Raw genomic sequence first — 27,931 nt, 5'->3', positions numbered from 1 at the left:
TGTCAGATGGGGTCGAAATAACTACAAAAATTATTTATAGTTCATTCAAGATTTCTGCATTTTAGCATTCTTATTATTACGTTCACTTTACCAAAAGCCGTAGATAGGTTGGGGTAAAGAGCATCAGCTTGACCGCGACATTCATTACTCCCTGTTATGTCGTGGCTGTTGCGCTGTCTTATGTCAAGCGCCATTAAGAACCTTTCGAGAGAAATGATTTTTAAAGTGAGATCGAATATCTTGGAATGCATAAGTGTTCGAAGCATTTCGGAGAAGGCAATCAGTGCTATTTTTCTTGCATATTTCTTTATTACATTTCGGCATACTTCAAAAGCAATTTTCCCAAGCCCAAGCCAACAATTCGCAGAAAAAAATATGATAGTAAAAGTTTTGATCCGAAGACAAGAACCTAGCTAATGATTATAGTTGACCTGCATAAGAATTATGTATGATATCCTTAAGCCTTTTGACTTATAGCAAGGCAACAAGCTAGTAGTTGTCTGTTTTTTTGTAGTCACAAGATAGCACAACTCGATCACTCGTGAAAACGGCGCTTGTCATAATCGTGTTTCGCTATATCTCAGTAACCCAGCAGAATTTAAAAATTCTAAAAACGCCATCTTGTAGAAATTTCAAAATTCAGTAACATGGCATATCTAACTCAGTTCACCGCAAAATGGCGTTTGTCATAAGATAGCACAAAAGCGACGATGTGGGATATTGTAGGATGTTAGACACAGAAAGTTAGTCGCTGCCGAACGTCCAGACATGAAGCCATATTGATCGTCACTTAGGCATTGTTGAGCCTGAAGGGGTCCCATAATAACCAGCTCGATAAACTTCGAAACAGCACTCAATGAAGTTATTTCACGATTGCTATTGATGCCCCCCTTATTTTCCCTTTTTGGATTGAACACATTTTTGCGGAGTTCCAGCGAAACAGAAAATGCCACAGGCAAGAGATGCTCAAAAGTGGCAATAAGCGGAGTCACCTAAACGTCAAAGTGACTTAGCAGAAGTAGTGAAGGAAATCCCTTGGATCCAGAATGGAAAGGCCATTTAAGCCGACAAAAAGCTCTGGTAATGAATATTTAATCAACATTGACAACTGACTGGTCCACGACCGGAACCGGTTCGATTTGTTCTTGGACATTTCTCTATTTTCAAATTTTAAATATGTTTTATAATCAAAATTTCGTGTCATTTGCAATATTCAAACTAAATGCAATTGTCTCTTTGTGTTTTTAAACACAAAGAGACATAAACATGGCAAAATTACAAAGGTGAAACAAAGGTGAATAGCAAAGTTCTAACAGTGTCATTTTGAATAAGTTTGTGCATATCGGTCCAGCCACCTCTGAAAACAGAGGTGATACTTTGGGCGAATCTCATTCAATTGAAACGTTCATTTAACCGAATAACCGTAATAAAGTAAAATATAAATTTGATTGAATTAGTATCGAATGTAATGTATTTACCTTTGATTGAATTCTGCTCTTTTATTCTTATTTACAGTAGGATAATTTCGGGAGAGATTCCGCGTCAGGTGAGATGCCACACTCTCTATATCTCGTATACATATATAGAGTCACATTAGTACGATATTATGATATTTCGAGCTTATCTTTCGACGAATTACAACACTGGAGGTGTAAAATAATCCTTATCATTGAACCACAAAAATATTACTAGTGATTATGTGCGTCCAGCTGCATCGCAGAGTACCGAAAATTTTCAGTACTACATTAAAATTTCGTTTTTCAATAGTGCGATTTTTGTATAGGTAATAGTTGGGACTTTTTAGAAGGCATATATAATCTATAATTTCAGTGGAAAATGTCGCCGTGCGGCATCTCTCCCCTACAATTCGGATAGATGCCGTATTAAAATTGCGGGTGTGATGCCGCACTCGATGCCGGAGGATACGTAGCTAATATGTATTTTTTTAACTCGGAAAGCCATTAAATGAACGTTTGCGTCTGGTATAAATTTTTAATAAGGCATATCCACAAATTAACGGACTAAACACCAGGCTTGTTATTTGCTCACACAATGTGCACAAAGAGCGAAATACACCGATGAAAAATAGAACAGCACAAAAACTTGAAAACGAAAATGAGAAATATCTGAAGCACAATTTCGCGCAAAGAGACACCTTGAAGAGCCACTTTTTTGTGCCTCCCCTTACTAACAAGCAGGTAGGAAGGCGAATTGAACTACAATTCAGATAAAGATTGATCGAAAGAACGTTTTAAAAATGTTTTGGGTTGCCTTCCCTGCTTCCGTGCGCGTGGGACCAAGATTCACACTAAAGAGCCTCTTTATTTCTACTCTTTGAAGTGTGCAGCCATGGAGTAGAATGCACGTATGGGAGCAACATACATCGGAGTGATGAGGTTTATTGTGAAAGAGAAGAGCGGTGGTTCGCATGAAAAGTGCAAAGAGCGCTTTTTATTCTTCTCTTCATTTGCTCTGAGGTGCATTACATCCCTGTATAACACCGTGACATAAATTTATCTATATATTTAAACAGGCGAATTGTACCCAAGTAACACTTTGTCGTCAATTGCGTTTCTCAGGTGATTGTGAAACCTATTGTAATGTTTATGTAATTAATCTGGTATACAATTGTGTTATGGAAAAAGCGCAGATTGCTGGTATTATGTGCAACATCTTGAAAATTTTAAAGAAGCAGCTGTGAAATTTATCGCACATTGTATATATGAATGTTTGCAAAAACATATCGAACTTAATTTCTTATAAAAAATGTTGCACTACAGATGTTGAATATTAATTATCGCAAAATGTCATGCCATGCCATGCCATGAACATATTTATCATCTACCTGATTCCTAATGGAGAATAATTGATCTTTTGAATGTATTTTAAGAAAAGAAAGTTACGACGAACTGTATTTTTACTGTGAAAGATATAATTCTATTTCTCAGATTTTCGCGCCGCATTCTGAAATTGCATTTTAATTGGGATATTAGGATAATCTCAAAAATATTTTTTAAGATTTTTCGTCAATATTATAAAGAAAATCAACCAAACTACTAATAGACTCATTTTTTACCGATGTCGTTGTAGGCCCATTGATTATTACATGAAATGAACGAAAATTAGTTCAAAAACATTTCAATTTATTTTCGTTCAAAATGGCTGTACACCATACCATACGTCTAAACCCTCTTCAGCTCATATGCTGGTGACATTGAGTTTCACTAGAAAATTGCACAAGCTGTAACATAACCCAAGCAGTTGAGGCATTGAGTTGCGGAAACAAGTTGCACTAGCAATAACATGAACTGCTCGTGTAGGATATGATACGTGCAACTAGTTGAACTGCTGGTGCAACATATCTCTGTCTCTGATCACTGTTATAAATGTTCCAAAGAAAAATTGCATCATATCACAAAATTTGGATATTTTTGATATTTTTGTGTAATTTATTTGACTGCTTCTGCAACGTAGCAATGTTTCTGATCACTTTCACAACTGATAATGGTGTTTTGAATCTTGTTACTACGAGGTTTATCTCAGACCTATTATGCAGATCAACAGTGAAATGTTGCACAATCAATTAAAAAAATTATTTTTCGAGCATATCAAATAAGAAAATATTTCGAAAGTTTCAAATAAGTCGCATTTTGAATTAATTATACCACAGTTCTATTCTATATTTTGATCAGTCGTTCGATTGAAACACAAGTGGCGCTAATATATTCCGACAAAAAGTTAGTGTCGGTTTCTGAAGAGGTGAAGCCGAAACGCACCCGTGTAACAAATAAGGATTTGTGCCCTTCAAGTGCAAAGACTGGTTTTACCAAAAAAAATCGACCTGGTGAGAAATTTTGGTGTTTATCCAATTTTCCTCCTTAGGGTGAAATATAGCATAGTGCTTTCGCATAGGCCTGCTAAGCCATGACAAGTTTCGGATTCACGGCATAAACAGAACTTCTGCTCGGACGCGACATCACGTTTGATCAGTCCCTCGATTGAAACACAAAGTGTGTTTTAGTTTTAAGGGATTTGCGTCAAGCCGGCACCAATCTATTCCGACAAAAAGTTAGTGTCGGTTTCTGATGAGGCGAAGCCGAAACGTACCCGTGTAACAATACCAGTTACTTTTTCAAAAGCACCATTCAACTAGGTTGATATTTTTTCCCAACAACTATTTTGCATAATTTAAATCATGATTATCTAAATTAGTTATGGAACTTGCGTTTCAATTTCGTCTCATCAGAATCTGATTCTAACTTAGTTAACGGACTAAGCTAGCGCCGGATTGACGCTAGCTCCAAAAAACGGTGACACACTTTATGTTCCTAAGAAAACCCCTAGTTCTACATGATGTCCCTTAAGAAAAGAAGTTCTGATTTAAGCTGATGAGAACTATTGAAATCGAAACATTTGGTTTGGCTTAGCAGGTCAATGCAAGATAGACTATACTATAACACATTTCATGATTATCTAATAAATCGACTGTCAGAGGTTCATAAAAGTTTTTTTATGATATATCAGAGAACACAAATATACACTGAAAAAAATGTTGTCTCATTTTTCATAAAAACAAAAATTTATATTAAAAACTTAAATTGGTAGAAACCTCATTTTTTAATTTTTTTATATTTTGTCAACTAAAACCCAGAGAGAAAAGAACCATTTTGAATAAGATTTGCATGATGCATTATCGGTAAAAAAGTTTTTCTAACAATAACTTATATATTGTTTTAAATATCATACAAATTGACATACAAAACTAAACTAAAATGTTATTACAAAATATAATTCTAAGTACCTTTTTAAATCAAAATGCATTTAACAAATATCTTCCAAAATGCGATAGTTTTCGAGATACAAAATTTTGGAATTTTGCCCCAACAAAAATAATTAATTCGTGCAATTATGCCCTTTTTAAAAGTTGAAAAGAAACGTTTTCAGTGTATTTGGATCATGGAGAAGCTTTAAAAAAAGTTTTCCTAACAACTTTTGACATATTTTTATAATTCATACTTTTTGCAATCCAAAATACAATTTTATTTTTGAATATGATTCTAGACGCCATTTCCAATCCAATTGCTCATAACAAAATTTTTCTGGAATGTGATAGTTCTCGAGATATTTTCAATTTTGTTTAAACAACACAATTATTTTGTTTTATTACGACCTTCTCATAAGTTATTCGCGTTTCTCCATCAACAACAATAGGTTTTTCAAAAGGCCCATAAAATTCACTGCAACATTCCCATTGACATCAAGGTGATATTGAAAACTATTTGGCAGCTTAGATTTTCGGATGAATCTTCGTGGAATATCTCCATATAAATTTGATGCAATACATATCTAAAAACAACTAAACAACTAAGAAGATGAAGGCAGGAGCGGATCCAGAAAAAAATATTGGGAGGGGGTCCAAAATTTCGACTTTGAAATGTTTTTTGTACAATACGTAATATGTAATACCCTCATTTAATTAAAATCAGTTTTGGTAATCGAATCTGGTTTGGAACGATTTTGAAATTAGAATGAATTTAAAATAGAAACTTTTAAAATTTCTCAAGAAGATAAAAATTTGGGGGGAATATTTTAGCCTATCCCTATTATCACTATTCGATACCGTTGGTTAGAGTTGGTAATTAACGAAGCTTTAGAAAACGAATTGCTCAATAATCAGCATTCTACCCTAGTCATTAAAAGATTTGACAGTCAAATATGTGGTCATATGTGTTAACAAAATTTAACATTACCATAACGCTCTATGAAATTATCCTACACAAACTTCATCAATAGCATGGCACCGTTCCATCAACAAAGTATCCATCGTTTTTCTCCGAAACTGCAAGAACAATACCCTCATTATGAGCAATTATTTTCAGCACGTCAAATTGCTGGTAATTATTCTGTAATTTGCGTTTAATTTGAATGTGTTCCAGTGGAACAAAAAATCATATTTAATTTAATAATAATGACATGAAGCGCAACGCAAAACTAAAAAATAACATCCAACAACTGTTAGCAGCGCTCAGCGATGGGGGGGGGGGGGTTTGGTTGAAGCCACATCAAACTTGGTTATCACGGGAATGAGAGAAAGGCGACTTAGAAAGATAGATGGGAAGAGCGACGGGCGGAGAGAGTGAGGTCGGACGAGGAGGTTTTAGGGCAGAGCAAATCACTGATCGTACGGCACAAATAAAAAGAGAAATAAACAAGATAATAATAACAACCCATAAACACGTTCAATTAATTCAAATTAAAGTTTCATAAATGAATGAAGGTAATGCGCACAACTGGGCTTATGCTATGGAGAAATACACATAAGCGTGAGCAGAAGCGAAACGAAAGCTATCAACGCAAGTTAAGCTACGTAAATGACTTGAACAGAAGCAATTGTTTGTGAAAATGTACGACAATTATTTGCCAGTTACGTGACACACTCTTGAATGAAAGAGCTATACCCGACATTAGGTACTGCGCATATATTTTATCACAGTTTCCAACTCCTACCAGCTATATTGAACGGTATCGAACAACTGCGAAAACATGGGTAGATCTAAATAACCATTACGAGTGATGAATAACCGCAGTTGAACCTTTCAATTGCATGCACTGGAATGCAACAAACGCTAATTATGCCTTCGTAGCCATCGGTACTATACATAGGTTCCCGACCGAATAACAATATGGTTGCTCTCTCGTTCTCGCCTCTCTAAGCAGAATCCGCGGTTTGCCTATAAAGTACCTATCAAGAACCAATAAATGAGTTTGCACTCATCGCCCGATGCCTTCGAGACATTCGAGTATAATAATGAAATTGAGTCCTCTTCTTCCTCTTTCCCTGCTAGCCGCCAGGATGCTGTGTGAAAGTCAGCTGCCTGTTGAAGTAAATCAGCATGAATGTACAAGCAATTCCGCCAGCAAAGATTAAGGAAATTATGAAGAAATTTTTTTATTTTTAGGCCAAATTAACATTCCTGATAAGGAAAAATATAATTTTCAATGAGAATAGTTTTTTATCGATCTAGTAAAAGCTATCATCATGAATGTTCTAAGTTTCGATAAATATATACAGTATGTTTATATCGGATTTTTTTCCATAAATATTCTAACGCCTTTTATCGATTCATATATAACAGAGCAGCTCGGAATCGCACATAAATTCATATCCCGTGTGTTCAAAACGTTCAAAGAGCACCAGAGACTCAAGCGGAATGATGCTATCGACAGAAAAGGCGGCACAAAAAGGTCAGGTTGGCGTTGAACCATTCAAGTGTAGCTCTATTATTTCGATTCAGGTTTCATTTTGTTTTAAGTAAATAAAATGATATGTTTGTACATGCATACAAAGTTTGGAAGCGACAGAACCGCAGCACCAAATAGAACTCAATGGCCAACAAAAATGTGTCTGGCAAGCGTTTTGCGGATGTTGAAAAATGATTCAGGTCTTCATAACATTTCAGACCGCCTACGGAATTTAGAGATGGGCGAAACAGTTCACTTCGAAGAACCATTCCCGACTGAACAGTTCTGTAAAAAGAACTAGTTCAGATGAACCGTTCTTACGTTCAGCTGATATTTTACTTGTATCTAGCGAATGTCTCTCAAAACATTCGATTCTTGGAGAGGAACCAAACAGATGGTGCCCAAACTATTATACCCCTGTATGCTTAACAAGTTCATCAAGGGTAGCGATTTCTTCATGATGTATAACTAGAGAAATAGAGAATGTGATGAGTCGTTCTTCGCCGGTTCCATTCAGGGAGAGCACAGAGAGCGGTTTGTGGGACGGCAAGTCGGTTCATTTTCATTCGTTCGCCTAAAAATCGGTCCGAGAAATTCGCCAAACGGCTTTGGGTCAGGTTCAGTTCATTCGCTTTGAAGAGAATTGAGAACTACCGTTCTTTTAAAAAGAACTTCCGTTCGCTCATTCTCTTCGAAGAACCAGTTCACTTGAACCGTTCGCGAACGAATGGCCCATCTCTACTACGGATAAATCTACAAAAACAAACCCCTCTAATTTCTAATTTTGTGAGGTCTTGCAAAGGCCTTATAGTCGGATTGAATTGGATCTTAAATTTCTACGAAAGTATTTGCAAATGAAATGCGGATCATAAAACTGCAAAAGGTGCGACCCTATTCTTTAGTTGTTTGTTTACTTTGTCAAGCGTGAGTGCGAGTGCAACGGGTGCTCTCTGATACATTCGAACTCACGTAACTTTCATGTAAACAAACCACCGAGAATTGCCAAATGAAGTTCATCCGGCTGATTTTGTGGGGTTGTCAGTTGGTGCAAAACCTAACAGTCTTAACGCCTATATCGCGATCATGGTGGCTGTCATCCTCTGATGACGAAAATTCGAAATGTTAAACTAAAAGGTATATTTAAACGAATTTTCTGTAAATGCACTTCAGTTAACTCAGTTTGAACAAAACATCCCATTTCTGGTAAATGCATTCATGAATGTTGACATTCTTCAACTTTAAAGCAATGAGAAGAGAACTGTGAAAAATGTAATTGTAATACAAACGAAAAACGATCAAGACGAACAACAAGGAATTGCTTTTATATTTTGTCCGCTCTGTGAGAATTTAAATGCATGATACTTTACTGATAGTCCTCTAAAATAGCAACGTTTTTCCTTGTGTTAACAACATGCTTCTGCCATAGAATAGCCTCAATGTTAACAAGTTCAGATTCAACAAATAAAAACCGTGCTATTAAAAATATGTAAGACATAAGAAACTTCGCGTTTAGTTTACGAAAACTATCCTTAACACAAACGTCCTACATTTTTTCCAGCGTTCAATGGTGGACGGAAAACCTACCATATTTCATCATCTCTCCTTAGCTAAAACACTCTTCATCCTAAAACAACGTTATGAAGTTCAGATTACTACATGTTCTGTCTGATTATTACAAATGTTATTAAGAGAAATATCTTTTATTTCTAACCTTCATATGTCCATTTTACTAACTAACTAAATACCGCCCACGCTATTAGGGTATTACCCTGCACTCTTGAAACACTTCTCAAAACATAAAATGCACTAGTATGCTAAAAAACTAGAAATGCTACTTGGGTGGTCTCTAAAGAATGCAAATTTTGGAGACGATTTGTTGTTCCCCGGCTTTCCACATTGCGTTTAATGCTTGAATGGAAATTAGTATGGGAAAAATTACTATTTGCATCGCTACTCATTCAGATCGCAATTTTTCTCATTTTTGAAAACTAATCCTATTAATACTACGTCTACAATGTAGTTAACAACTTTGCCGAAAACAACAACTTTAAAGAATTTCTTATAAAAATGTTATTAAGAATTCAAGACAGAAGGTTAAAATTAATTGCAGAAAGTTATTAGATTTGGTAACACTGCAAATATATCACCAAACCCAACGCTTCAATCAGGAAGAATTCATTTGTTTATTGAAATAACCGAATTTCTTTTGTTTGAAATAGCAAGAAGCAAATCAAAATCAGATTACAACAATAAAATGTAAAAATAAACTCGCAAATGTAAGAACTTATAACAACATCAATATATACGCGAACGGAGGTCTTAGCGGAATGAACGTGATTTACATATGTTTTTCTACCTTTTAATTCCACTATAGTGGAATTAATCGGTAGAAAAACTATATTGGAATCGAATGGTAGAAAACACATATGTAAAGTTATAAGAATATGTTTTTTGCCTTTCTCATATAGAAAGGTTATGCAATCACTCTCAACATCGTCAACCTAATCACGGCCCGGAGGGCCGTGTTTCTTGCCCCATTCAACTCTGTTCTTCGAGATCGGAACATGTCTATATGTGTATGCAAGGATGCAAAATGCCTACCTTTTCCACGGCTGTAATTTTTCTGCCTACATTCTCATTTCTCTCTCGATGCTGCTGTCATTCGCTAGTGCAGGACGCCCAGCGCTGTACGGCTGCCTGTGTGTAAAGCAGTAACATGACAGAAAACTACTGTCCCCAGTACAGCCACCAGACGCGAGCGGTACAGCTTCTCTTTCCTTATTTTACATTTTTTAATATTTTCAATCTTTTTAATATTTTTATTCAAAAATGACTACAATGAATGCGGCTCATTTACGCCACGGCCGGCATCAACGCTTTCGTGTGCGGGACTCTCCCTTTGACTATGCAGAGAAAAATGTACAAAGCGAGAGAACAAACTTTACTACGCCACACTCTCACCGAGCAGTCGGAGTACAGCAGCAAAACAAAAATGTATTCCACTGCTGTACGGGAAAATGTACTCGGTTTGGCTGCTGTTCTGGCAAGAGCTGTAGTGATGCGTCGCTGTAGCGGGCTGTACGGCTTGTGCAAATGTAAATATATCGAAAAAAATGTAGTTTATCGGTACCGTTGGCATCCCTGTGTGTATGTGCGTATGTGGAAAAATGTCATCTCTGTTTCTCAGAGAAGGCTGGACCGATTTCCACAGACTTAGTCTCAAGTGGTACAGCCTTCCCATCGGCTACTATTGATTTTTTTTTTATTGATTGGACTTCCGGTTCCGAAGTTACTGGTTGAAGTGTACGGCCACACAGCAAATTCACATATAAATTGGTACCACCATGATATCAAAATGATGCAAAACTTATTAAAATGGGTGCAAAATTTCTTTGATTCACCAGTCTAGATCAATAATGATTAACCAAAGTCACTTTCACCACATTGGCCACCTACGACGGTTCTTAATTCCATATAAGCAGGAACTAGAAAAACCTCAAAGGGGGAGTAAAGGAAAATTTCAATATCGAATTTGCATTTTTGATGTCAAATGTCTTTAAAATGCATGGAACGTCGAGATTTCATGTAATCTACAAAAAAAAATGCTGGAAAAGATTTACTGTTTTGGACTTTGACACATTTTTTGGCTTTCTCATATAGAAAGGTTCTGCAATCACTCTGAACATCGTCAATCTAATCCCGGAGGCGGAGGGCCCAAATTTTTTTTGACATATAGGTTTTTTGAGTTTTAACAAAGGCGTAGCTAAGGGTATGCGATGAGGGGTTACCCCCCACATTATCGTCCTTCCCTAATCTCCCCCCCCCCTGCAAAGTCCCCGCCCCATCAAATACCCTCATCAAACCCCCAACTCATCCACACACCCCTCCTTCAGACCAATCACCCTTACCTAGTGGATATACCAAGATTGGCGGGGGGTGGTTCGGTTGTGGGTTATTCATTCTCTTCACACACACACACCCGCATGATCAAATTAGTTTGCCGAAAGACAACTCCCCCCAATATTATAAATTTTTGCTTCAAGCAGGGGAAGATTCAGAATAAAATTTCATAGTGGGGTCTTTAAAATTAAAACTAATTTAAAATTTCTTAACAAGTTTGAAGTTTTTTGCTAGGTCCGGACCCCCCGGACACCTCCTCGATTCGCCGCTGATTTCAAGTGATTCAGCGTCGGCACAAAGCATTTCAAGTTCGTGGCTGTCGATCCATTGTATGTATGTGCACGTCGTACTGAATATGTAAATAGACATATCCACCATTAGATATATTGAACATAACTAGCCATGGAATTGTAGTTTGGACAAATGAGAAAGGCACAATTGCACCACTAGGTGGATTAAAACAGGTTTTTTAACCTTAATTTGTCGTAATCAAAATTGTCCGTAGTTTATTTCTTAGTGTAATTCTCAAATTTGACAGAGCACACCTGTGTAAATTTAGGCCTTGGTGCACTATGAACAAATGCAGAAAGTTTCTGTTTCAATTAAATCGATTCACACTTAGAGTCAAAATTAGGAATTCGCGAAACCTTCAAGTCGAAAAATCTATCAATAGAGTAGAGTGGGGTCAAATAGGTCAGTTTTCTTTGGCGAGCTCGTGTGATGGTATTTTTGCACATATTATGACAAACAAGCACTCGTGGGAAAAGTTATACATCTGTCGACGTTTTGGCAATAATGGTTTTATGCCTGGCTAAATATTATTCAAGCTAAATCCAATAAGGCGAAGGTACTTTTTTCGATGTTTTTAAAATCTGGGGGTACGATAGGTCACTATACTCGAGGTTTAATTAAACAATGTTAGGCCCGTGCGCACGGGGGGGGGGGCGTGTTTGGGGGTTCAACCCCCTCCCCCCCACCATGAGCGTTTTGAATTACTTTTAAAAATTTATTATCTTCCTGTCCAGGAAAGAAATATACTGCTAACCCTCTGGACACATAAAATTTCATTTGAGTTCGGTCACTTTAGAAACAAGTCAATGAAGAAACCAAGGACGAAACTTTGCGAGGGTGGCTGGAAAGGGATGTATGTCAAGTTGGACGGCTTCTCTGAAGGATCGGTTAACGTTTCGACAAGCTTCGATATTGGCAAAAGTAGAGAGTAGACAGCAGACGACGGTCAGCGGGCTAGCAACGATGATTATTCCGTTAGAGTGGCAGCGAAATGGATCGCGAAAATGAGCATCGGTATAGGGTGAAATACTGGCGCCAAGAAGTTCTCAGCACCAGCAGATAAATAGGAACGACTAGCACCAAGAAAGATAAGAAACCCCCGGATCGGTTCATGTCTCAACAGGGTACGATATTTGCTGCAGACCTGAGCTGGTGAGATATATCGCGAAAGTTTGACAGCAAGCAAGGAAAAGTAGCTTTGGATAAAAACATGACGATTAACGATCAGACGATCCCCACAATCTGATAAAAATTAAATTGAGGCATGGCTTACATGATTGAACTGTAAAAATTAACTTTTTATACTGACTGGGTAGAAAGTTGGTGTCTTCGACTAAGTTTTAGGAATGCTCATAATGAAGAAATTTGTTGAACAACTTGAGTCCTACAAGACTTAATGTTATCGACTTATAAAGCGTTTTCTAAGGCAAACCCCTTAAATTTAGCTTTTTAATATAGCTTTTTTCGCTGTGACTTTTCGTGCAAACGATTCCAGACAAATGTTGAGGTATTAAAACCACATAATATTGTTAAAGACTGCATGTAAAAATTAAATTATTGTTGAAGACTGCATGTAAAAATATTGTTGAATATTTTTAAAAATGTCACCTGAAATCGGCGGCGCGGCGCACACCTCTTGTAAAAATACTCATTCGTTTTAGAGTAATTGAAGACTTTTAAATTTTTTACACCAAGTTCAATTGCGTATAAGAGAGAAAGGTGCAAACCAAGATGGACGAGCAGGCACTATTTTCAATGTCCGGACTACGCATAATAAAGGTAAGAAGGTTTTAAGCTCATTTTGTAATGTTTTTTTACTTGGGTATTTTTACTAACAGTCTTCACCAATATTATGTGGTTTTAATGCCTCCACATTTGTCTGGAGCACGGTTTGCACGAAAGGTCACAGTGGAAAAAGCTATATTAAACAAACTAAATTTGAGGGTGTTGCCATTGAAAACGCTTTACAAATCGATAACATTAAATCCTACAAGTTCAACTAGTTCAACAAAAAAATTTATTACGAGCATTTCTAAAACTTTATCGAAGACACCAACTTTTTACCTCGTCAGCATAAAAAGTTATTTTTTTAATTTGATCGTAGTAAGCCATGTTTAATTTAAATTTTTAATCAGGTTGTGTGGAATATTCTTACGACCAATTCTTCCAAAGATACCTTGTGAATATATTCGATGGTTTGGCCTCTAGTGAATTAAGTTCACGTTTTTGGGGTTTCCGACCACTATGCAGCGGTGTCTTTTGATGACACCTTCTCTATAACAAACATTTACCCAATTTGTTGAACAGAGTTGTCTGGTTCACAAGAATAGGTCCAGGACTCTGAAAAAAATCTTCAAAGTTTGATGGTTTCTGTACGTTTCTTTTAAAATAAACGTTAAAAAACCAAACCCCCTCTTGAGAATTTTCTGCGCACGGGCCTGAACAATGTACACATCTTTCTAGATGTTCAATCACCGATTCAACTTTTATTTGAAGAGTATTAATACTGCAGATTATTTAAAAATTAAATTGACGTCATTCACGTAAGATAATGAGGAAATGGCAAATGATGTGAAAAATCATCATAAATGACGATGTAACTAATACAAGTGATCTACGGTAACAGCCGAAATTATAGTCGTCAACGATGTTCTCTACTGTGTATCTAATTCACACAAGATAAGCGATCTCTGCAATAACAGCAAACATAATGCTCTATACCTATTGTACCCCCATACCTATTTGACCCCATTCGACTCTATGTATCGCGAAAATGCCGACGCCAACTGCTTACCATGTTATAAAGCTATACAATGAGCAGGGGCCGATCCAAATATTCAACTTTAAATAAGTTTCAATTTTAAATCAGTTTCAAATTCGTATTTTAGTATTATTTAGTGCCATCTATCAGAAGGTCAACGAAAAAAGTTCAACCAAATACTACACGATTAACGTATTTCGTATTGTACAACGTTCATCACAAAATAATAGAAATTTAGATCCGCTACACCAACTAACTGAGTTCAGAGATAACCCCATAAAAATAAAATTAGGTTAGAAGCGTATTGGAAATGTAATTTCTAATGAAATTTGTGTAACTCAAACTATTCAATATGGTTATATTTGCCGTAGTTTTGATTGGTTATAATGACAGGGATGAATCATCAGCCAGCACAGTTGATGTTTCATGCAAATTATAATTTGTTTGTATTTGATCGATTTTATCAAATTGGTTTTCAAAATATCTGGAAAACGGCTACATGTAAAAAGATCCTTACAGTCACAGTTTTGATTACAAATAACTTGTGAAATCATAATTTATTACTTAACTTCACATGTTTAGACAAAAACACCAACATTTCAAAAATGTTCATTTTTTTTCTTCGACAAATTTTTATTCAAATACTGCGTCATCTCATGAACCCTATTTTTTCTTATTACTCTAGCATGCTTCAGATTTACGATGCAGCGAATGCAATTCGCAAGTGACATTTTTTTTTATTTCAATTATAGAGGTTTTAACCTTAAGGTCATTCGCCTCTTCGGGTTAGAAAAATCTCTTATGAGAAATTTCTAACCCTATGTGCGGGGTCGGGACTCGAACCCAGGTGCGCCGCGTACAAGGCAATCGATTTACCAACTACGCTACGCCCACCCCTAAGTGACATTTTAATTTACAGATAAAATTCAGACGATGCGTTTTGCCCAGGGGGTACATTTTACCTCATCTGCTTCTACGTCACTTTTTCATTGGTCGGTAGGTACTGACAAAACCATCCATTGTAATGACCAACCAAAGCATCCTAAATTTGCCGATCACAGTTTAAGTTTGACCAAAAGATGTTTTCTTCTTCCCCAACGTCCCTTTGTCAAAGGGTTCGGCATTGTCACCGGCAAATGAGTGAGCACCAAACATGCTTTTGCAACCAAACACACGCTCTTTATATAGTTAGCTTTACTTCTTCTTCCACACGCGCTCTGTTCCCGCCGCGGCTATCTTTGTGTGGACGTATATTTTATGTGTGTTTAAAATAATAAATATTGGAATCATCATTATCTCCCGATCGTGATCATGATCGAAGCGGTGCGAGCTCGTACTGCCCTGGACTCTCTTTTTAACTAGAATTTTTTATTGTTTAAAATTATTTATGCAGATATAATACAAACAATACATAAGAAGGTGAAGGCGCAAAACACGCGCTCCTCGGCGGCCCTCTGCTTTCTTGTCTGCTGGATGTGTGGAAAAAAGGAGTTGGCCCAAGTGCTCTAACTCCACGAGATGTTTTTTTTTTATTTTCCCTTTGGTGCTGGTTGATACTCTTTTACACCAACAACAGCGCAGCGACCCAACCGCGAGGATAGCTGAGCGAAGGCAAGCATGATTCGATGCGATGATCTTTCCGGTGGGTGGGTGGTTGGCCGGCGAGTGAGCTTTTTATAGCTTACGGGATGATCTCAAACGTGTTTGGGGAGCAACCGAACGGGAGAATGTATAAGTTTGCGTCGTGTTTCGTTGCGGGCTTACTCATTCGTGTTCTTTGTCGTTTACTATATCATTGGGTCGAATAGTTGGAAGCGGGGAAGGTTGAACGAGGGTGGTGGTGGTAGTTTCGCGCTTTAGCTTGAAATTCTTGCCTCTTGCTGGTGCCTTTCTTCGACACCTTTAGCGGGAGATAATCCATAATCGAGCCAGTAATTGGATAGCGATATCACGCTGGAATTTGCCTCAAATTGAATTAATTTCATCGCGAGCGGTACTGCTGGTCGATGATGCAGAAATGGGAAGCATATTTGTTTTTCTAAAACTCAGTTTTTTAACTCTTCAAACGAGTGATTCTTTTTTTGAAAGAAATACTAAAGATTCATCTGGATAATTTGGACCAATGTCCGTATGTGTTTCCGTGTGTAGGTGGCAAATACTTATTCGTGTTTCTCAGCAATGGCTGAACCGATCTTATGCAAACTAATTTCAAATGAAAGTCTAGCACTCAGACAGAACGCTATTATGGGAGGCGTCTGGTGTAGTGGGCAAAAAAATCGCCTTCTTTTCTATTCGCTTAATTGTTAATATTGAATCTTTAAACTCAAAAAATAAACGGTATGCCTATTGATTTTACACAGATTTTTGCAATTAGCGGAGGTAGATAGACACTATTTGCTGGCACATAAACCTAATGTGTATATTTAGCAGGAATATTAACCTTACACTAACATTTCATAACTATAAGGTACATAAAACTCTATTCTGTAACAATACGCATATATAACTTATGTGTGTGCATACATAGTTTATACAGTTGACACATAAAATGTATGTGAAGTGTGTACGCGTGATAACATTAGCATTTCATATTGATTTTAAGTGGTTTGAAGCAAATAGAATTAACGTTTGGTTTTTTTGCAGTATAGGAACAGTCTCCCGCAATATCGGTGTCCACGCGGAACTTTTATTGTTTCAAACAGCCATGCATTCTTTGTATGAATTTGCTGTATCACACGCATATCTCCATCAATCGGCAACATTAATAGCGTTTTTCTCGAAGCATTTTTCAAATTGGCGGGCATGATAACTCAAAAACTATTAAACAGATTGACTTAATTTCTTTTATGAGAGTGCATAATACGTGGAGCCAGTCGATGAGCCACGGAAAACTAAATAAAAAATTTCCCCAAACATCATGTTGAAGAAAAGTGAGCGAATTTTACATTAAAATATTATTTTTGGTTCACCGAGGATCTAAAAGTCTAAGCATTATAAAGCTTGCTGAATTTCCTGTTTCAGACAATTTCATCAAAAGATAGCATGTCATGTCCGCCGTGGTGCTCCTCGACGAGGAAATAGTTGGACGTCTGCTCTTGGGACACTCGTATACGTGGTTCCTTCTGCGTGACTGAAAAATACTTTTTTCGTGCATAGTGGATGCATAACTAAATCTTTACATTACACAAGAAGTCCATTATTACCCTGCCTTCAAAATCGTAAAATAAAATTACTTTCGGATTGAGCAATTTACACCAGTTCCCCTTAATTTGTTTTCTACTTTAATGTCTAGTTTCCAAAATATGGACATTTGAATGTCTAAAAATGGCGTTTTTTGAAGTTTTTCGATAAATATTCGAAAAAGTTGTTCAAAATTTAAAGGAAGTAGTGACTGAGCTCATTTCACCCGAAGCCTAGTGATTTGGTTATCAATTTCCACACAGTTATTTGATTTTCAAAAGAAATAGTTAGTTTTTGTTGAACATTGCATTGAGAGGTATTTGAGAGGTGAGAAAGTCCCATTTTTAGGCGAAAATTATCACTCCAGCGTCTACCTTGTATAGGGTGCGATTGATAACTTTTGAAAGAGAAGACAGATAGGTGTTGACAAAACTAGATATTGAGGCTATTTTCTACTATAGATTCATCACTTAGCAAGAACTATTTCAATCATGTCTTTTTACTTTGCTACGCTTTTTCTCGAGAATGATTAATGTAACTATTCTTGAATGAATAAATCATCTATAACATCCATCTTATGAAATGCATTTGTCAAGAATTTCAACCTATCTATTTGAACAAACACGTTTTAACATTTGTCGTCGTTGCAACATTTGACGGATTTTATTGCAACGTTAGGTTGAGAACTATGTATGTTCTTCTCAAATTAAAGAAATATCTGTGACAGGAAACAAAAATCCGCCGCTGATTTTGTACGGTGCTACAGTGATTTTGAACTTTTCGAGTGATCTAGCATGGGATACATGAATGTGCAGCTACTCTAGTCAAATGCAATGCAAAACCGTATTTGACCAGTTTAATATACCCTCAAAATCATGATGTATAGCAAACAAAAAACAATTTCTGGGACCTTCGGCATGAATACACCCTTTTGGTGTAAAATGTCTTTAATAAAGAACAACAACAACAACCAAAAAATAAGAACGTTGTCATTTTCCAACCGATTTTTTATTGTTAGCAGTTTCGGAAAGAATAAAAATAGATACTTCCTATGCTATGCTATATTATGCCTTTTTTGTTAGAAATATTGTGCGATTTTGAAACAAGAATATGAAAATCGTTTCATTTTTCGGTCGAAGAATGTCGCATTTATTCATTAATTCCGAAATTAGGAATTCCGGCGCAAGGATTCTTTAGGCGAAAAATGCACTTTCAAAATTACCGACTTTATCCAATGCTGATCATAGTAGCAATGCCAAAATCTATTCCGTAGATACATTGCTATTTATTTCCCAAAATATAGCGAAATTTCGAGCCTCAAATGTAGCATTGTCCCTTAAACAAACTGAAAATTTCAATAAAGCGCTTACATACAAAAGTTTTAGAATACTTCTGTTAAACTCGAGTGGTTGTTATGATGTTCAATATGTTCTTATATAGTAGTATTGGAGAAATCGAGTAATCTTCTGCTTAGGATATTTCACAAACAGTAAAATTTCCCATTTGAGGGGAGGAGTAGTAAGGTTACTTCGTTAAAAAGACACATTTTTTATTTTTTGTGACGATACAGAGAGTAATAGTATATTCACTCAATTTCCATATCATAATACCACAATTGAACAATATTTCCTTAAATTTTAAAATACTAAAAATTGAATGTAACGGTGAATCTTCGCAGGCACTTCATTGAAAACTTGTTTCACCACCAACCTGTAACTCCGGAACCAAGAATCAGAACCGAATGATTTTTAGCAGTAGTCAATAATATTACTGTATCTTCCATTTGAAATCAAGTTTGTAAAAATCGATTGAGAATTCTCTGAGAAATAGGAATTACATTAACTTAGGGAATTAGCAAATTCCCCAGGAGCATCAAGAACCCGGGCTTCGACTGGTTGTCACGGGGAAAACTTCAATACCTGGGCAATGGAATGAGAGAACAGACTACTACCTAATGCAAGGTAGTATACTGTACCGCCAGAAATGGAAGATAAATGTAAGCAAATCAGACTGCTATCAAGAGCCGTGCCGTGGAGCTGATGCTAATCCTTGGAGTAACGCTTATTGGGTCATTATGGTAAAGATCAATGGTCTATCGTAGCCAGTCGAAATATAACACACTGTTCCCCAAGTATGACCCAACGACATGGCCACCGACATTGTACGCGAGGTGGAAGCAGAAAGCACCGGAGAAATGCAAGTCTCCAATGACTGACAGTGGCGAAGGGTTTTCCCAGAAATACTCAGGACGGTAGTGATGGAATGTCTGAAGGTAACTTTTTCCCAAGGAGATTGAAGATCCGGAAGCTGGCGGTTCTGGCCAAACCAGAAAAAAACCATCAGGAGATTCAGTTCCCTACAGTCCCATATACCAGATGGATACTCTCGGGAAGCTCTTAGAAAGAGTCTTCCTCAACAGGGTGACGAAATGCACCCAGCGTGAAATAATAATAGTAATAATTCTAGACTTACTATTTGTTAAATTTCAGCATTTTTGTAACAATTATGCGGTGCGATATATTTGTTATCTTATTGGTGGATCATAAAAATCTGAATTGGCGCCAAAACTTCGATTTTTGGAGGTAGAGGTTAAATTGAGACCTAAACGGCTTTTCTGTTGTATTGGGTCGCTGGTTGACATTGGGATTCATTCGGGATTGACTACATGTATTTAACAACTGCACTGATGGTTACGTATTTGAAACAAAACTTTTTCATACCGGGTCAGATTCCGCGAGCAATTTTTTGGGTTGTATACGACTCAGAGTATACTCTAGTTAGAGATTTTTAAGGAGAAATACAGGGTTAAATCTTCCATCCATTAACGGTAGAATTTACACTCGCTAAGCTTGAGCTACATCTTTTTCAGCAACCGAGTATGCCGATCATTCGCTACAAAGTACTCAAGATATAATCCCTCTAATATGTACGGATCTTCAAATACCTTCAGTTAGACAGACAAAGCAAAGAATTCGTTAGAAAAGGGAATGCTTACAAATAGCCAGACGCACCGAAAGGCACAAAAAATTAACGAAAGAGGATTAAATTATAAGCGAGAAAGCGGGCTACACGAAAATAATAATTACTAATAATTATTTCTCAGAGGAACAAATTTAATTGAGATGTTTGGTACAGTAGGCAACAACAGCCAGTCCGCCAGATCATCGAAACAAGAGGGAAAAAACTACCAGACAAATCGGTTGCTGTACAACAGTGAAAAGAGAGGACTTTTTTCTCTCGAATTCATGAAGACCGAAAACAGCACGTTTAAACTCATCAACGGCACGGAGTATAATTACCGTTCATGCTCAAAACAAATTATTAAAATGATTAGAAGTCTAGGAGCATTAATTTGGCGCGTTAGTATTATTTCCGTTCTTCTTGATTCCATTCTTCGCAAGTCTCGTCCGAATTAGGCTTTTCATCTGTTTCATTCGCATGTACTACTACAAGAGGTTAATCGAATTACGAAAATAACCATCTACACTGGACAGTGTAATCTGTTGCCACGTCTAGTGTTGCCACAAACAAAGACTAATAATCAGTGGCGGATCCAGGGAGAGGGTTCTAGTGGTCCGGACTTCCTCCGATTTTTTTTAATTGTTGAGAAATTTTAAATTAGTTTTGATTTTATATTAGTTCCAAACTCAAAATCGTTCTAAATCAAATTTGACCGACAAAACTTATACTTATTTAATAAGGTTATTCCTACGCACATATTACGAATTGTACAATGTTCCTTTTGAAAACGAAGTTTCAGATCCCTTCCGAAATTTTTTCTGGGTCCGCCCCTGCTAATAATGCAAATTCGGCACTATTAAGAAACTAGTGTTTTAGATTTAAAGGAAACGGGATTTTAAGGAAACGTTATGGGAAGCGTAAGTAAGCATCAATCACGAATTCAGTTAGTGATTTATGTGATACAGTTCAAGTTGAGCCTTCAGCTCTAATCTTTAGTAGTATCCACAACAACTTAAGTGGGCTTAGTCCGCATATTATTTTTCGGAAAATAGAAGGAACATGATGAAAAATGGCGTTTTTCGCTTGTCTCTAGTACATCAGAATCGGTTTCTATGAGCATTTGACGATTTTTTTAAAATTTATGTTGTATACTAATAGCCACCTAGTGGCAATGTTGCTTTAGAATCTTCTTCGCAACGAAGCACGGTGAATATGAATCAGCTGCATTCGTCCCATATCGTTCTTCGCTCTTATATTCAAGTTGCTGTTGATATTCACCCACGAATGAAGCCGACGGCCAATCCGTGTTCATCCGAATGCTTTATCCATACGTTCTTACCTTGCTACTCATCGAGCGACCGAATGAACTGCACGAGGAAGCTATGAAGTGAATGACGAATAAACGAATCAGCAAACCATTCCTCACCATAGCGATGATCGTTTACAACTGTTGGCGAAGATGACTACAATTTCATCTTCGCAGAATGATGACTGGCGAAGAAATATATTTGTATTCTGATGCGTTGTACTGTTCGGAACAAGCCAATGCGCATGAGGTATGAGACAAATAAAATGAGGATGAAGTTTTGATTTTAATCTGCGCATGGTGATATACCATAGTCATTTAATCTATTGCTGATGTTTTGCTAGTATCACGACGAAATCGTTCAATCAGCAGGACTGTTTAAAAATAACATATCTTAAGCAGTAAAATGAACAGTTTTTGGTGGGTGAAATATGGATAACGCAAATATTATTTTTTGCTCCCCCATGCGGGAGACTTGACGAAGAGTGTTGTTAAAAATAAAAATCATGCAAATAAAGGCATAAGAAAAAAGGAACTGTAATTATTTTTTTTTTTTCAATATTGTCGAGATCCTTAGATACCAATAAAAATATAAAAAGGTTGCATTTCATGAAGTTAGATTTTTTTAAATGCATTTCCTTTTAGGGATTAACTATACAGCATACATTGCATGCGCACACGTCTTAAATTCAGCCATAAGACTAACTGCTAACTTTGTTAACTAGTACTATAAAGATAGATTGGTGTTTAGGGTGAGTTTTTTTGTGACGTGGTTTTCATTAACAGCAGGTACAAAAATTTTGTATCTTTCTTCAGCCTATTACACAGTGGTCGGAAACGCCAAAAACGTAAACTTAATTCACTAGAGGCCAAACCATCGAATATATCACAGGGTGTCTTTGGAGGAATTGTTCGTATGAATATTCCCACAATCTGATAACAATTGAAATTAGGCATGGCTTACTATGATCGAACTAAAACAATTAACTTTTTATATTGATGAGGTATAAAGTTGGTGTCTTCGACAAATTTGGAAATGCTCGTAGTGAAGAATTTTGTTGAAGAACTTGAGCTTGTAGGACTAAAGGTTATCGATTTATAAGGCGTTTTCTATGGCAAGTTGTAATTGAATATCTAGTTTTTTTTTAATATAACTTTTTTAATTGTAATTTTTCGTGCAAACAATGTTCGAGACAAATGTGTAGGTATCAAAACTACATAATATTGTCAAAAACTGTATGTAAAAATACTCATTCGTTTCAAAGTTATTGAAGATTTTGACATTTATTTACACCAACTTCAACTACGTATAAAAAAGAAAGATGCAAACCAAAATGCACGAACAGGCACTTTTTTCACTGTCTAAAGTATGCACAATAAAGGTAAGAAGGTTTGGTGCGTGGCACTCTACAACCCTATGAATAAAGTAAGCTTACTTTATCTTTCATGATTTCAATTTTTATTAGATTGTGGGGAATATTCATGCGAACAATTCCTCCAAAGACACCCTGTGATATATTCGAAGGTTTGGCATCTAATGAATTAAGTTCACATTTTTGGCGTTTCCGTGTATTGCCACTTGGTTAAGTCTTCCCATAAAATCTTGGCCATGTCTCCCCAACGTTTCTTCATTGAATGCAAATTTTAGTAGTAACTATTCCAATATTCCGATTTATGTAAAATCATTTCACTACTTCATAAGTAATAACATGATATGAGTTCCATAAAAAATAATTTACTCGAATAAATACACAAAGTTTGATTTAAAAAATACATCATTGAACGCAAATTAATTGATTACAGAATATTTTCTATGATGAAAGGATTTTCCATTTCAAACTTTAAAAAAAACCTTGAGGAATCGAAACAAGTATAAAAAGATTTTTTTAAATTTAAGTGCCAAATAGAATACGTTACAGCCAATTGTAGAATCTTACGCCAAGTCTCCCTATGTTCCCCTACTCTATTGTCGGCGCAAATAAATTTACGTACATTTTCGAAATATATTAGAAGTACCAAGTTCCAATCAATCGTAAATCTAAGATTCACCCACATAAAATAAATAACTTGATCAAACTGATTTGAAAAGAAATCCGAATATAATCTGTATTCAACCTATAGTCATTTGATTTCTTACATTTTGGTTAGTATAATATTATAAAACATACTGTTACCGAGAAATAAAATCTATAATCTGCGTCCAACATAATTTGGCACCATTTTTTTACGACATATTTTGAACACTATTTATTTAATACTTCAGTGGTAAAAAATAACAAACGAACTTTTTCAAATACATAAAACTCACAATCCAATTATTGAAAATCAATTGAAATGTACTACCCGCGCAAACGAAAAGCCCATAATACCCCCATGCTCATGGGGTTTGTCATGGGTGTTTGAAATGGGTTCAACCCATGAAAACACCATCACCATGCTCCGGTAGATCCCATATAAAACACCATATGTTGGTGTATTTATGGGTTATTGAGGCCATTTTATGGTGTTTTGGTGGTTGTGAATTTTGGCATGGACCATGTTTAAGGTCTTTTCAAGGGGCTATGTGGTGTTTGAACCCATGAGTATTTGCTCGGGTATCAAATCCAATTTAAACATGCATCATTTCTCCCGATTCGTCATGGCAATCGTGGAATTATGAATCGTTTTCTATGACATTTTCTCAACTGTGATTTTTGATTAAGTTGGAGAACTTAAAGATTAACTAATAATACTGAGACCAAACCAAACGAATTTGGAGGAATGAGCAGTAAGGGAGACAAATGTATGAAAAGCGTCCAAAATAAGGAGGGGTCCAAATTACGTAGATTATCTTATCATTCCTTCTTCAACATCGTATTTCTATCTCTTGATTTTTGTGCAAATTTGCAATTTTTCTGCAGTCCGTTTTATAAGACTCCTTCTCAAAATGTATTCCACATAACTTTTTTTTTCGCGTACGTCCATTGTTCATCCAACTGGGAATATTTTCTACCAAATTAACAACTAATATTTTCAGTTAGCAGAATTTTGTGACTTTTTGAAAGTAAAGCTTTCGAAGTTAGTGTAGGGTATTGCGGTGTTTTGTGTTTCTCAAAGACAGTGACAATTGTTAAAGTTAGTCCAGATGCCAAATTTTGCAAAGGTTGGACAATTTTTAATCCCCGCCAACTTCAATTGAAATTTTTGACCTTGGCATTATGAAAAAATATTAGAAAAAATACTATTAATAGCCTTTAGAAAATTACAGCTCATATATTTTTAAGGGAGCAATCTTAGTATTATAATAAGAATACTTCCATTTCTTGAAAAAAAAAACGAAGTTAGGGTTTTGGGGTATTTTGTTCCAAAAATTACCTTTGTAATAACATTTCTGCTGTCTGCTGTAAATCATACATCTTTTGCAGTTTTTCAAATCTTCAACAACTCTATACCGGTTGAGCTGGGATTCCTAATGAGATGTTATGTGTAGAACGATTTTTTCATCAAATATGGCGCCGTTCTTATTGATAAAATCCAACATATTTTATGTCACTGTACTGGGATAATATATAGAAGTACTGGTGTTTTCCTTTAATTTTTTGGTGAATTTCCTTTAAGAATTAAAGGTGATTTTTACTACGAAAATGCGAAAAACGTTCGTTTCATTTTCATGTGTCAAATTCATTGGAAATATGAAAATCGAAAGAAAAAAATATACAACTTCATTATTCCATTTTTTCAATTACCTGAAGGATAAGTAAATTAAAAGTCTTTCCTATTAACTGCAGCGGCAGAACGTTTTTGTATGTATAATGATGAAATACAGCTACATTTCACAGGACTTCAGTGCTATGCTAATATTTAGAGGAATGAAAATGTTTTACCTTGTTTCGAAAGTATTTGTCTAAAAATGTACAGCATTTTATTAATAAAACTTGCAAAGTTGAATTTTTTCATAAATGTTACATTCTGAGGAGTCCATCAAAGTTAATTTTCGTGTAAATAAGAATAAGATTTTATTATATATGGTTATACAAAATAAACGAATAATTTTTCAACACAATTTTTAAAAAATACATGAATTTTACCGCATTACCGCGCGGTGCGGTGCAGTAAATGCAGTGCGGTTGCGGTAAGCGGAGCGGTTTTATTATTTTTTTTTTGCGGTTGCGGTACGGACTATCCATTTACCGCCCACATTCGCACCGCAACGGGTTACTAATTTAATCTGACGATGATTCGGCAAAGCTTGGTTTAAATCAGAATGCATTGAATTGACAAAAACTTGTAAATGAGCTCGATTACACTTCTATGGACACAGAAATTGTTTTTGATTACCTCGCCCATTATGATTCATTGAAGTTCCAATAGTCTAGTGGATTCATAATAAGAAACATGGTGTTGATTAATTTTCACCCGCGAGACATCCGCAAATTTACAAAAATAATTGATTTGTTTTGCTTTGCTTACGAAGCTTCCCGCTTCGACTCTGATCATTAACCAAAAAACATCAACAAGCAATCATTATGTACTACTAATGCTTCTTTATAACAAAAGTCATCCAATTTCGAACATATCAAGCAAGCATTTCTGTACAATTTCGGTCAAGAAACTGACCCTTCCAGCAATGAACAAGGAATTTGTTTTTCTATGACGCAATGCAGGAGGAATGAAGAACGAAGAATCCTAAGCGAAGAACGGCTAGTGGCGATTATCATCTAGGCCATTCGTGTGCCGATCGGCATGATGCGTGAAGATGAACATCGCATGAATGGTTAAATTCAACAAACAACGATGCGAACAAGCAGCGAACAGCAGACATCAGATTCGAATTTTTTGTTTCTTTGTGTTGTTCATTTTCGGTGATTCGGTGCCTTCGTGCGGCGAACGGGGTAGCGTTATTCGAAGCATGGGTGAATAACACGACGAATATCGCATTGAGGATGAACGAATGAACTAGTTTGGTGAAGAACATTTGCAACATTGCCTAGTGGGTTTGAAAATCATTAAAATTAAACAAATATGTGGAGTTAATGGCAAGTTACGGCGTATATTGGAAGGCTGAATTGATTGGCGTATTTACATTTTGTATATAAAGTCTTATTTTCATGTTAGGAACTTTGAAGTGGAGAAAAATGCAGAAGAGTGAGGTGAGTGTTGAAAAACGGATATTTACTGTTTTGATCACATAATTCCGTAATAGTCAAATTTAGGGCAAATATCCTCGAAAAAGTTTTACAACAGAATACAGCGCATCTTCTGACACAATTGTTTTGTTGAAGATGGCTCCTAGAAGTAATTATGGAGAATTAACTCTTCAAAAATCTTTAGAGACTTGGCGTCATTAGCAGAGTTATCATTATTTTTATAATTTAAGTTACAAAAAAAAAAAATTATCAGATGCTCATTAAACCTCGTCCTGACATACTAAAGACGTACAGAAAACGTCATTTTTCATCATTTTCCTTCTATTTTTCGAAAAACAATGTGTGGTCAAAGCACATTTGAACTGATTTACTTTTTGGAACAGCATTATTTTTGATAAATTGCTAAAAATGTCAAAGGTTGTCTAACACAAACTTAAATAACTCATACCCCATTAGCCGTAGCTATACACTTTCTTCAGCAAAATTACGCCTCTGAGTTCGGCTCAACTATATAAAGCGTTTTCTGTACTTTTAAAATTTTGTAGATACCCAGTTTTGAAGAAAAAATACTGAAAAACACCAAAAATTTCACTTTTTGCTAAGTTTTAATGGTTCTGACGCTCTTATAGTTCAAAATTTGTACAAACTATCAAAACTTCTCCGTTTGGATCTCCAGAAAAATAAAAAATGCTGAAAAAAGATCTAAGACAGTTCAGGACCACTTCAACAGGCATAAATTTGAAATTTTATCCAAAATCGGCCCATTTTTCAAAAAATCAAAATTCGCCACCAGTAGGAAGCGTTTTAGCAAACTCACTCCGAAGAAGAAAGTGGTTCTAATACCCTATCCTTCCATTTAAGAAGTGAGCCCGACGACTTTTTTAACATGATGTCATTTTGGGACACCCTATTGCTCACCTTATCACGTGCAAGTATTGAACAATAACCAACGCATTACGGAAACCATTAGTTTCTTTCTACCAATGTTGCACGCAAAAAAAATATGTAAAACTAATTATAATTCGCAAGTGACACGAAGTCATATACAAATAATTGGCTTACTTTTGTAACTGTTCAATATGTGGATTGCCCAAAAGTCGCCATTCTTGCCACAAGCGATACGTGGTCGTTGAAGTAGTAAGTACAGTCGTGATTAGCTGGTTG

At 36.1% G+C, this 27,931-nt stretch overlaps 1 long non-coding RNA gene across 1 annotated transcript in view; it reads right to left on the bottom strand.

Annotated features, from left to right (window-relative positions):
• The window catches only part of LOC131688321 (uncharacterized), a 116,424-nt gene that overhangs the window by 75,516 nt on the left and 12,977 nt on the right, over positions 1–27,931 (bottom strand). The window lies entirely within an intron of this gene.

Source organism: Topomyia yanbarensis, chromosome 3 (genome assembly GCF_030247195.1).
Source record: "Topomyia yanbarensis strain Yona2022 chromosome 3, ASM3024719v1, whole genome shotgun sequence".
NCBI classification, from domain to species: Eukaryota; Metazoa; Arthropoda; class Insecta; order Diptera; family Culicidae; genus Topomyia; species Topomyia yanbarensis.
Note: the sequence above shows the minus strand (reverse complement) of the source record. Positions and strands in the feature narration are given on the sequence as shown.